This window comes from Natrix helvetica (assembly GCF_964273705.1).
Source record: "Natrix helvetica genome assembly, chromosome: Z".
Lineage (NCBI taxonomy): Eukaryota > Metazoa > Chordata > Lepidosauria > Squamata > Natricidae > Natrix > Natrix helvetica.
Window position 1 is genome coordinate 39,492,747 of NC_138554.1, and position 13,020 is coordinate 39,505,766.

General features: G+C 40.0%; 1 protein-coding gene across 3 annotated transcripts in view; it reads left to right on the plus strand.

Moving 5' to 3' along the window:
- Window positions 1–4,411: 4,411 nt before the first annotated feature.
- The window catches only part of MPP2 (MAGUK p55 scaffold protein 2), an 82,714-nt gene continuing 74,105 nt past the window's right edge, over window positions 4,412–13,020 (plus strand). Inside the window, exon 1 of one of the 3 annotated variants that reach the window (XM_081970989.1) lies at window positions 4,412–4,584. The gene's annotated coding sequence lies outside the window, so the exon portion shown is untranslated. The remainder of the gene's footprint in view (window positions 4,585–13,020) is intronic. The other 2 variants (XM_081970987.1, XM_081970988.1) reach the window with 2 other exon arrangements.

Here is a 13,020-nt window from a genome sequence, read left to right on the forward strand (position 1 = left end):
GTGCCACCTGTGGCACGCGTGCCATAGGTTTGCCATCATTGTGCTAGAGCCTTCTTCGTATTTTCCCATCCCTTCTTTAGTGTGTCCATCCATTCATTCAGAGACATGGAGGAGGGAGGTTCTTTAGGCAGCTCAGGCATGGGAATGAATTCCATGCCACTGGTAATCTGGAAAGGAGTTAATCCAGTACTGCTGTGGACTGCATTGTTGTATGCCACTTCAGCGAAGGGTAGCAAGTCCGACCAGTTGTCTTGCTGATAGTCCACATAAAACCAGATGTATTGTTCCACCATCGCATCCACTGCCCCATTTGTGCTGGGATAAAATGCTGAGCTGAGTCCCTGTGTGGACCCAATCGATCTGAGGAACTCTCTCCAGAACTTGGCTGTGAACTGAACTCCGCTATCTGAAATGACCCTTTTTGGCACCCCGTGTAGGCGATAAATGTGTTTCACAAACATTTTCACTAATTTCTTTGCGGATGGCAGCCCTGAGCAAGCGATGAAATGCGCTTGCTTGGAAAACAAATCAATAACTGTCCAGATTACTCTATTACCACTGCTGTCTGGAAGCCCAACGATGAAGTCCATTGCAATCTCTTCCCATGGTCGGCTAGGGTTGGCCACTCAATGTAGTAGTCCAGGGGGCTTTCCCGGCCGGGTTTTCATCGTGGCGCAAGTAGCACAGCTTTTTATATAATATTCCACCTCCGATTTCATCTTTGGCCACCAAAATTGACGCCTGGCGAGGTGGAGCATTTTTAGGAATCCGAAGTGGTCTCCTAGTTTCGCATCATGACTCCGCTGTAGAACTTGCAGCCTCATCCCTGCAGGGACATACAGTTTGGACCCCTTCCAGGCTAAGCCATCATTCACCATTAGGATGTCCTTGTTGTTGTTGAACAACGGGTCTGTCCGGAGTGCTACTTTCAGCTCGGTCGTCAGCTTATCTTGGCTTTGAGTGGCGACTTGAGCTGCCTTTTGGTAAGAGGGAGATATGATGGGGTGGATAACTTCTTCCTTCTTCCTGTCATATTGCGGTTTTCTCAACAGAGCATCTGCTAACAAGTTCTTTCCTGCGGGGATGTGTTTAATTTTGAATTTAAACCATTGGAAGTATTGTGCCCAGAGAATATGCATACTAAAGGTGAAGCTAGAAGAGAGAGTGTGGCAGGCCAAAGATTCTTAAAGGAACCGCTGCAGGCCCGAAAACAAGTTTATTGGATGCCTTTGAATCTATCACTCACAACATAACTCACAGGATAGGATTGTTGTAATAATAATAAAAGTGGTATTACATTTTATTGAAAGAAGACTGCCCTGGTACTAGCAATTCAGTATTTGAAAATAATTGCCACTTGAATCTAAATCCATAAAAATGTCCTGTATGGCTGATAATAGGCTTGGTGTTGGGGATTCATCTTGAAATAGTGCCAGTTGCTGGAAACATTGGTGTCTGCCAGTTGAGCAAATGTTGTAACATGCATGACATTACACATATTCCATGATTTTTTTTTACTTATATCAAACAACATGATGTCATCACCTAAGTGCATCAGTTGCGTGATGACATCGCTAGACATATTTTTGATGTCATTGTGGCATACTGTAGATGCCACTGGCTGTACATGTATCCCTGCCTTTTTGAAGCTGTGAATAAGCAAATCATTTGCAAAACATCACAGCCTAGTAAGAAGTCAGCAACCTTAAACCCAGTAATCTAAATTTAGGATAAACCTGCCCAAATCCAACTCCTGAGGGACATTAGAAACCATTATAATGTGATAGTATGCAATTGTATAAAGTTTGTAATAGGGTTACTCTAATTTTAGCTGATTGAGTTACTGTTTTGTTTGAAGCTGTTCTTTAAGCAAGCAAGAATAATTGAATGCACATTAGACATTAATGTACCTATATCAACCTTACCTAATTCAGCTCTTTCCAGAAATCCAATAATATCCATCTCAAAGATCAAGCTCAGTATGAAATATGGAGACTGAAATTCAAGACATCTGGCTGACATACTGACTACTCTACATATTGGTAGAGGCTGACCATCTAATTTAGGCAACCGGTGCACTCCAAATGTTTTGGAATACAATTCCCCAAGTGTTTCACCATTCTCTGGTTTGACTGGAGCTGATAAATATAAAGGTAGGAGGGCACAAGGTTGCTTCCCCCACTGTTTTGAAATGACGGCCCTTCCTAACAGAAATTGAGAATCTTTTATGTGGCAGAAAAGTCAGTGAACATCACCCAATGATTCTAGGATACCATCACAATATTTTTTTTAAAAAACTTTATTTTAGTAACATAAGCATCTCATATTCACTCTAGCAATCATTCAAATCTTACATACCAAAATACACTTTTAAAATCTCTGGCTAAGAAAGAGGGTAGGAAGTCTCTAGGGCCGTGATGGTGAATCTATGGCACATGTGCCCTCTCTGCGGGCATGCCAGCCGTTGCCCCTGCCCAAGCTCCACCGCACATGCATGCACACCTCCCGCCAGCCAGCTGGTCTTCAGGTCTCTGCCACCCATGTGTAGAGGCGGGGCACATGCGGGGGATGCATATGTACATTCATGGGGGAATGGGGCAAATGCACAGGGGGCACTCACATTGCATTTGAGGGCCTTGCGCGGCACCCCTGCACCCAATTTTGGCTTCCAGGTTGGTGCAGGATGCACAGTGGGAAGCGTGCACATATGCAGAGGGGGGGCACATGGTGTGTGTGTCATGCACGTGTTGCATTATGGGCGAGGGTGCACCTGCCCACACACACACACACACACACACACTTTCGGCATGCAACAACAAAAAAGTTAGCCATCACTGCTCTAAGAGTGTGTCTTCAAAAATAAAGCTTGATAGAAGAGGAGATGCGATTTTGTTTTCTTCCCTCTGGTGTTCTTCTGTAAGCTGGACTGATGGACTACCTCAATATGTCCATCATCTTAACAGCTTTCAATCAGATCAAATTGTTCTTTTCCATGACCAAGGGTTCACAAGAGTCTTATTAGGGAAATGCTTGTCCAAATTCTCTTTTCCTTTAACAGGTAGTCCTCAACTGACAACAGATCATTTTGTGAACGTTCAACGTTACGACGTCACTTCAAAAAGTGGCTTATGACCATTTTTCACACTTATGGCCTCAGCTGCATTCCCCTCACCATGTGATCAAAATTCAGATGCTTGGGTACTGGTTTCATATTTATGACCATTGCTGTGTCCTAATGTCACGTGATCACCTTTTGTGACCTTCTGACTAGCAAAATCAGTGAGGAGGCCAGATTCATTTAACAACCATATTAGTAACTTAATCATTGCAGTTCTTCACTTAACAGCTGTGACAAGGAGGGTCATGGGGAAAACTCACTTAATAAATGTCTCATTTAACAACATAAATTTTGGGCTCAATTGTGGTCGTAAGTCGAAGACTATTTGTGCCCATTGCCATGAAACATTTTGCCCCTTGATTTTGCCTTGCATCTATCTTCTTTTCAGGTTTCATCTCCAGCACAAATTATTAACCCTTTCTTGCCTGGCCTGTAAATCATTTTGCAGCCTGCTAAAATTGTTAAATCTATTCTATCTTTATGAACTAAACACGGACTCTGTATGTTGCCTGGAATTTTTGCACAACAAACTTTCTGTTCTGGTGCTTTTCACAGCTCAATAACATACGGATGTTCAGATGTGATGTTTTATCTCGGTTGGAGCAGGAGGACGAATATCATGTAGAGTTCTGCCCAAGTGTCCAAGGTTTAGAGGTTTGGACAGAAGGAAAATGGTGCCAGGGATATTCTTTTCATAATAAAGTTTGTTTGGTTTGGACTCAGCAGTAGGATTTGTAAACTCAGCCCCTTGTGCCTTAATAATAAAATCTTGCTTAAAACAAGCATTAGGCACAACATATTATAGGAACTCAGCCTATTTGACTGTTTTCACACCTTATGCCATACCTCCATTTATTAATAGGTAGACCAATATGATGCAACTGGCTGGGCTTCCACTAAATCAAAAACAAACTAATGTTGGTATAATTGCAAGTGGAACCTTATCTGTGGCTCTCTTTGTTATCCATAAACTTGTTACACAATCATGGTTTATAGTACCCACACAATTTTGAATGGTCTTAGGACAAGCGATGGTGAAAAATAGTTGGCCAATTCGGGTGTCAGCATCCCTGCAAACTCGATGAAAAAGAGACATGGCACCTGTGCCCCCAAGATAAGTTGTTCAAAGACACTTCTAGACTGTGGCCTCTCCTTTCAGCCAAATTTAATGTTTGAGCTATATCCAATCAAAACCCGATCGCGCGTACTTTGCTTGTGAAATAATAAGAAAAAAGCCCGAGAAGAAAGCTTTCCCCGCAAGCCGTGGCTTGGTGGAGCCCATCGCCTCTCTCTGTGAAGTGCTGCCCCTTTAAAGCCCCTAGAGGAGACGTCAAGAATGATCCGAGCCGCTTCCCAGTCAAGCCAAGGCAAAGCTCAGCTACGAAGCCGCGAATCTCCAAGATCAAGAGAAAGAGGGGCACTCGGTACCCCCACCCAGTCTCGGCTCTAATCGCCGCCGTAAACAGGTGAGTGAGGGCTGCCAGCTTCCCCCACCCCTCTTCTTTCTTTCGGCGCATCCATTTCCCCCTTTCTCTTTCCTTATCTCGTCTCCCGGCTTCTGTATTTAATAAGGGGAGTGGGGTGAAGCGGTAAGCCACTGTAAGCCTTCCCACGATTTCAGTGGACCTCGTCGCTTCCTTTTCTATCCTTCCCACTCCGACCCATTTCGTTCCTCTCGGCTGGAATGTCCCCTCGCCGTCGCCCCGGTTCTTCCTTTGCATTGTGTCACCTCGCCTCTAACCCTAAACAGAATCTCTTATCTTGAGATTTAGCTCTCGATGAAGATTTACTCCTTCCACCCTTCTTCCTCCCATTCCTCCTCCTTTCAGATCGGTTCGCCCCAAAACTACGCGGATCCTTTCCGATCTATCTTTTTTTAAATGATTGATATTAATGGGCGGATTTGCCATACTAGTATTGGATTCTCCCTTTCCGCCTTTCGTTTAGCCTCGAGTAGCGTTGCGCGCGTGAGGTCTTGGAGGCTTCTGTGGTTTCATTTTAAACTATTCGCGGATTTAAGTGTTGTGCAGGTTGGAAGAGACCTGAAATGATTGAATATAATAATTTCTCCGATTCCCGGTTGGGAAAAAGAAGGGTGGAGATGTGTGTTATCCACATCACAGAGAATAGCTGGGTGTTCGCGTGTGACGTATTTAACTATGGTTAATTGAACCACGGTGAACATAAGTCAGACTTCTGAGCTTTCATAACACACGGAATCACAAACAAATTGGATTAGGCGACCAGCATTATTAAGTCAAAATATGGGCAGCCAGGGGTATGGCTTAGTTAGCGTATTGTGCAAAATGGCAATCATTGTCTCACTACGTGGGTATATTATTAGCGCGATCCACGATGTGAGTCTACTTTGAATTAAGTCTCAGTGGGAATTGCTTTCACAGGAATAGGAGTAATGCTTCGCAGCTTGTTACTGTGATGATGATGGTGATGATGATGATGATGATGATGATGATTCCAGCTGAAATCCAGCTGAAAGATGTTCTGTTACTGGGGCATGAATGAATGAATGGATATTTTCTTTTTCCTGGACAAAAGTATTTATTTTTGTGTAGGGAAACCATAATATGCCTTTAAGCTACCCAATCTTCACCACTCCCTGGGTATTTTTAAGGGTGGTCCTTTTCTTTAAATTGCTTTGCCTTATTTCATCATAGTGTGATGATAGACAAAATGGATGGCAGATCTTCTCACATTATTCATCTCCCTGGGTCTCTCTGCCTTATTCTAGAATACGGCAATTGTGCAGTATTTTAGGGTTTTGCAGAAAATTAACACAAATTTGTTAGGGGGTGATCTGCATTTCTGAATTTGAGATGGATTACCTGTTTGGATAGCTAGGATACCAACATAGCACATGCTCATGCATTCCCCCCCTCCCCAATTCTTGAGATTTCAAAAATGCTGGAAACCTGTTTAGACTTAATGAGAAAAATAAATTACGTTCTATGTTTCCCCTTTTCTCTCACTGTATGTAGCTAGGAGTGTAAAAGATGTTGTTTTTTATTTTAAAAAAAAGAAAATAAGAAAAGGAAAAGAAAGAAAGAAAACAGTGCCTAAAAATTAGGAGAGGTGCTCTTTTGCTTTGTCGCTTATATGGCTCTCTCTTCCTCCTCTTCCTCTCCTTACAACAATCTTTTGAGGTAGGTTGAATTGAGGAAGTAGAACTGAAGTCACTTACTGTAATTAGATTCTTGGCTGAGTAAGTATTTGAACCATGGGCTTCTTCACCCAACACAAAAATTCAGGAGTAACCAAGCCTCTAGTCTCCAAGCGTTTTGAATCGTCTTCTCCTGATTCTTGATCAAAGACCATGCTGATTTTAGGAATCTTATCACATCTGGAATGTGCAAAGTGCTCTACTTGAAACTGTATTAAAGTGAAACTGTATTAAAGTGACTGTTATTGGCTAATGATCAGTCTGTGCTAAACTGTGATTTACCTTGCACATTTTTTTATTTTAGATTTTTTTTAATCCTACATTTATTATTTTTTATAAATAATTCAAGGCAGCTAACATTCCTAATACTCTTTCCTCCTATTTTCCACCAACAACAACCATGAGAGGTGCACTGGGCTGAGAGAGAAAGTGACTTGCTCAAATCAGCCAGCCAGTTTTCATGCCTAAAGTGAGACTAGAACTCCCAATCTCCTGGTTTCTAGCTGGATGCCTTAACCACCAAACTGGTAATTTGTCACTGTTAGATATACTATAAGGGCCTAATCTCTATTATATCATTGACATAGACCATTTAATTCATTTTAGTTTCTGACATAAGTTTATAAAGAACCAACATTTACAGATAATGTGTTACTTATTTGAATGATATTCAGCCAGATGTGCTATGCCATGGACCATTCTGAAAATTCTGTCACTAAATATTTATTCCAAATTGTTCTGATGACAAAGTGATTAAAGTTGCACAGATTGTATTGTTAGAAAAAAAAAGCAGATGACATTAACGTTGCAGATTCATTTTACATTTATTTGGCATAATAAAGAAAAACCTGACTCACAACCATTTGTAAAGTGTCTTTGATTTGCAGCCAGCCTCCCCCCCCCCCCAAGCCAGTATAATTACTCATGATTATTAAGGCTTAATTCATAATAGTTTATCCGTGTCAATGCATCGTCCACGAATTCACATTTTTGTGAGTATGAGAGATAGTAAAAACTGGTTTATATTGTAAAATGTACACTTTTACATTATTATCCTATCCCCTACTCTCAGATTTTTAGTTGCTGACATAGCTTTTGAGAATTTCTTTGTATGGGTCGGGGCAGGGGGAAGGAGGCAAGAGGAGAAAAGCAATTCGATGTTTAAAATCTTGGAACATAAGAGAATATAGCCACATTCCTTTTCAGCCCCTGGAATTCCAGTTCAAATTTTGAAACATACTTGAGATTTTATTTTCAAAATGGCCCTGAATGATCCGTATTTCCTCTTTTTTTTTTAAAAAAAAATCCATCACAGTAAAAAGACTGTGTCTGTATCTGTGTGTGTCTATAAAAATAGAAAGCTACTAACATTGCACTCCATGGAGGCGGAATGCACAGCATATTACATAATATGAAATGTGATGATAGGCTGGCACACCGAAAAGATTAGTGGTCTTTTTGCCCCCACCCCACTTGTCACGTGAACTCATTTCTGCATAATGCACAAGTGTGTTGGTGCTGAGGTTGATCATTTTGAATGGATATGTCGTAATGGTGTTTATTTCCTTGGACTACTGATTTGGGACACACGAGATGAATAGATTATGATGGTCTGTGTATGCATGAAAGATATAGAGGACTGTTTTATGGAAGATTGGTGCTTTCCTAAAAGCAACATGAGTGCAAGCTCAAATTCCTAACACAATCTTTCTGTCCCTTAAACATATTTATTACCCTCAGTCAACCAACCATGACTGCCCAAGGTGTTCATACTGGGAACAGCTGCTTTAAACGATCTCTCTTAATGATCCTTCTACCTGCTGTAGAGGGAAAAATCTATTGTTACCTATGCTATTTACATACAACCTGTACAGGAGATGCATAAGGAAGTATAAGCCTAACCCTCGAACAATTCTCGGTTTAAGATTTTTGGGTGCTGGCCTTAAGAATGATGATGGCCATGCTTTTTCTTTCCAAATTGTTTAAAATAAAAACGTCTTTTGGAATCTAGATATAGCTTGCATTGCATTCAGTGAGGATTTCTGCAATCCCCTGTAATCTCCTTCTACCACTCTTTCTCAAATAATTATTTTCAATCTTTACCTGAGGACACTCAAAACAGCTTCAAGAGAAATAACACACACACACACACACACACTAAAATGGTTAAAAACAATATAGTTAATCATGCAACTTAAAAAGTATAGCTGACAAGGAAAACCTGAAGCTTTGTTTGTAGAAGAGCAAAACAAAGATTAAGTCCAGCTACCAAGGAAATTATTTCTCTTTCCAACCTTTTTCCTTCATTGAATATTTTTCCAGTGATCTTTCTGAGCCAGATCATTTTACTTCATTTATACCCCATTGGGAATAGATTGTCATGGGAGAAAAAAATCTATCTATAAGGTCACTGAAAACAGCCTGATGCCACATAATTAATTTATATCCCACATTTCTATCTAACAGGAATGTCATAAGCATTTATCCCTTTCACTATATAAAGTTAAAGTTTTCAAACAAAAACATTCCTGTTTGTGAATATTCTATGTTCCATAAATATATTGCCATTCTATGGTATGAATTCATTGAATATTTTCCCCCAGATTCTTCCTCCATCTAAATTGGAACTGAGATTGGAAATTGGAATTCCGTTCTACCTCAGTCATACTCCAAAATTTAATGCCAGACTAGCTCAGAGTTACCTAAGATTTACTGCTGAATATTTTTTTGTACTTTGCAACCTAAAGGCTTATGTAGACTACAGGTGCAATATGCTGTATGAAAACATTCAGCGAAAGCAAGGATTTTATAAGATTTGAAATGCAGCAGGCAAATAGAAACTATTCTAATTTTTAAGGAATTTATTGGGCTTTATTCTCCCTGCTTGCCATCCTCCTCCTCTTGCTTTTGAGATTTGTGTATCTCTAAAGCATCCCTAGATGATCCTTATATGGGAAACCTAATTTGTGTCAAACAGTTTTCTACCCTGGAATCTGTAGTTTCTGTTTTCCTGTATCGAAGATGTGAAAAAATTAGATCTCGTGGAAAGCCTAAAGACCAGTCTAGAATGCTATTAAGTGATCATAAATCACACTGCAAACATCTGAAATAAGAGGGTGGGATCAGGGGTGGGTTCCGGCAGAAACTACTGCTGGTTCGCTCAGGATACGCTTGGTCTATGCTGTGTGCGCATGCACAGTACACCTACAATTGCTCTGCTCATGCGCAGAAGCAAAAGACAAGATGGGGAACCGGTTCGGGGGCATGGCAGGTCAGGGTTGCTGCCAGTTTCAGCGACCCAGGCTGCCAAGCTACTACCGGTTCGGCCGAACTGTAGGAACCCACCACTGGATGGAATACCAAGAAGTGATTAAGCCCTCAGTTACATTGTATGTTTTATAGGTATGCATTAAATTATAATATGTGTCTTGTTTTCACCCAATGGTTAACTGCTGTAATCTTGAGCATAGTTTTCACCCTCCAGTTCCAAGCATTTTCGTAATTTGGGGGTTGGGTGGGGTGGGGTTTTCCTGCAGCATTCTATCTATCTCCTGCTAATCTTGCAAAAGACTGCCTTCAATTTTCCCCACTCTGAAAGGGAATATAGTGGAATAAAATGGCAAGGTAAAGGTTCCTTGCACTTGCGTGCTAGTCATTCCCGACTCTAGGGGGCAGTACTCATCTCTGTTTCAAAGCCAAAGAGCCAGTGCTGTCTGAAGACTTCTCCGTGGTCATGTGGCCGGCATGACTAAATGCTGAAGGCGCACGGAATGCTGTTACCTTCTCACCAATGGTGGTTCCTATTTTTCTACTTGCATTTTTACATGCTTTCGAACTGCTAGGTTGGCAGAAGCTGGGAAAATGGGAGCTCACTCAGTTACGTGGTGCTAGGGATTCGAACCACTGAACTGCCGATCTTTCTTATCAACAAGCTCAGCGTCTTAGCCATTGAGCCACTGTGTCCCTAAAATGGCAAGAGAAGCTGGTAATTTTGAAACACTCTCTTCAGGGTCTGAATCCATGCTGCAAGCAGAACCAAGATTAAAAAAAGCAAGACTAAGCATTTATTGGGTTTCTAAACAGCCTAAGGATGCTTGTTAGAGGTGGCTTCTTTTTCTGCATGTAAAATCCCAGAAAATAGATATGTAAAAAAGATACAGTAAAAAAAATCTTGGTTTTATGTCCTTGCCTTGTCTCTTCACATTTAGGCTGAGCTATCAATAATCCTTATCTGAATGTTTTTTTTTAAAATTCTTTTGTACAGTTTTATACAGATTCTTTTATACAGTTCAGTCTATACTTCCTGTAGGGAATGGCTGCATCTCACCTTTTAATTAGGACTAACTCCATTCCTAATGTATTATTGATTGTCGAATTATTGATTAACTGCTGCTTGTGGGCATGTCAGTTCTCTGACTAATATTTTCCTCCTGTCAGCAGATCTGGCTGAGATTTCTCTTGTGAATAGTCAATGAGGGTTGGGCTAATAATGGAACACAGTAGAGGAGATCAGCCCAATCGGTTCTTTTGTTCACCAAAAAATCATGCAAGGAATATTGGCTAAAACTTTAGAATTTATAAGAACATCTATATATTTTTTCCACACATACAGTAGCTGGTTCATTTGCATCACACCCAGGGATGCATCAACTCATAAGTTGAACCTCTAGGTCTTAGAAAAAGAGACAATTGCTGAAAAGATATTAATATTCAGTGTAATTTGGTATTGTGTTGGACAAGCTTTGGGAGATTTTGGTTCAAATCCCCATTTAGCTGTAAGTTCACTGGATGGCTTGAACCAGTTGCTCTCTGTCAATCTTCACCATCTCCTAGTACTTTTGGAGGGAAAAAAAATAGAACAGGCCCATTGTTTGGGAGAAAAGATAAATAATAATAATGTATCTTTTCTTGCAATATTTTTCCTAGTGTCTGAGAGTGTGATGGTCTGTGGAAATAGTCTTAGGATACAGGAGGGAGAACTGCATACCGGATAACCAGCGTGTAAAAGGTGTCTCAATTCACCCGAAGGGAGAATGGTGTGGGAAATATTTCAGAAGGGATCCTTCCTAGTCTTCTGAAATGTAAAAGCAAAGGAGGCCGGGGGTGGGTGGGTGGGAGGGGGGAGAGAAATACATTCAGTCTTGTAAAATTCTGTTAATGTAACTTAACAATAAAGAAAGAGATAGTATTCCTGATTGTGCTTCTTGTATGGATAACCTCCTGAGTTATTGCTAACATCAATCTTGCAGGAGAAAGAAAGCAGTTTGATTGCTTTGGGAAAATTGAACCAGTTCATCAATCCTTTGGGAAAATATATTTTTAGATTTTTGGCAATGACCCTTACAGGAAGCTAGGCACAAAATGAGCAACCTTTCAATCCAGCTGGAAGGATTTGCCTCTAAGAGTTTACATCCAAACTACACTGTATTCCATTACAGCTGTAATTTTAAGGTCCAATAAGAACCAAGACTTCCTTTCTTCTGTCTAGCCTCTATCTAGTTCAATAAATAGTTATACACAGGAGAAAGGAGATTTGGTCTTTACTGGAACTTTAAACTACAGCTGTAGGGGAATATAATGAAATTGGGATAAAAGCTCTATTGAAAACAGTGAGACTTATTCCTAAATTAAACAGAATAATATTACACTGCTTACAGTCAGAATATATAAAGTGATAAAGTTTAGCATCCTTTCAGAATAATGATATTTTTGTTATCATGACAGATAATAAAACTGTTGATTGATTGATTACATACCGTTGAGTCAGTTTTCATTTCTCCATGATGATTTATCCCTGTTATTTCAAGACTCCCAATAGGATACTTATTGCCACTATAACTGAGTCCTTGCTGCTTGTGGTTATCCTCTTCTTCTGCTTCATTGCACCTTTCCTAGTGCTAACGTCTTATTTAGGGAACTAGATCTTTGCATAATTGACTGAAGTAGGATAATTTGAACTTGGTTATTTGTACCTGGATTGAGAATACTAAATTGATTTATTTGATGATCCATTAGCATGTTTTCTTGGCTGTCCATAGTATCCTCAGGAGGCTTCTCCAAACCAAAGTTCAAAGGTGTCAATACTCTTACTATCCTACTTCTTTAAAGTCCAACTTTTGCTTCCATAGAGTGTCACAGCATGATTGTAATTAGATGCAGCACTGCATCTGAATATCTTTTCTAAGGCCTTTATAGTTGCTCTACCAAGTGCTAGTATATGGTGTATTTTCGATTGCTTATTCCTTTACTATTGATAGCTGATCCTAAAAAGCTACTTTGCTAGTTCTGAGGCTGGTGGTTCTGTTTGTTGTCATTAGTTGGTCTTCTTTATATTTAATTTTAATCCCATTTTTTTCTACTATGTTCTTTTACTAGTACTTAGGGCTTGCCAATGCTTTGCATTTGTAGCTATTGTAAATGTCATCAACACATTGTAAGCTCTTGGTATTTCTTTCTCCAATTTTAAAGCATGCTTAAAATTTCCAATTATGCAGTTAGTCCTCTACATGTGAACATAAAGGAGCATGCCCATTATGTTGTTGCAATGGTCATAAAACAAGCCAATCATGAATCTGATTAAATTTTATGATCTTTTTTTGTGAACAAGAAGTTGTAAAATGACCTTGGCAAATGTTAAAAAAATGCTGCAGTTGTTAAGCAAACCAATAGTCTGTTATAGGTATGGTTTTGTCAAAGATTGCAATGCTGCAAATAATCATAAATG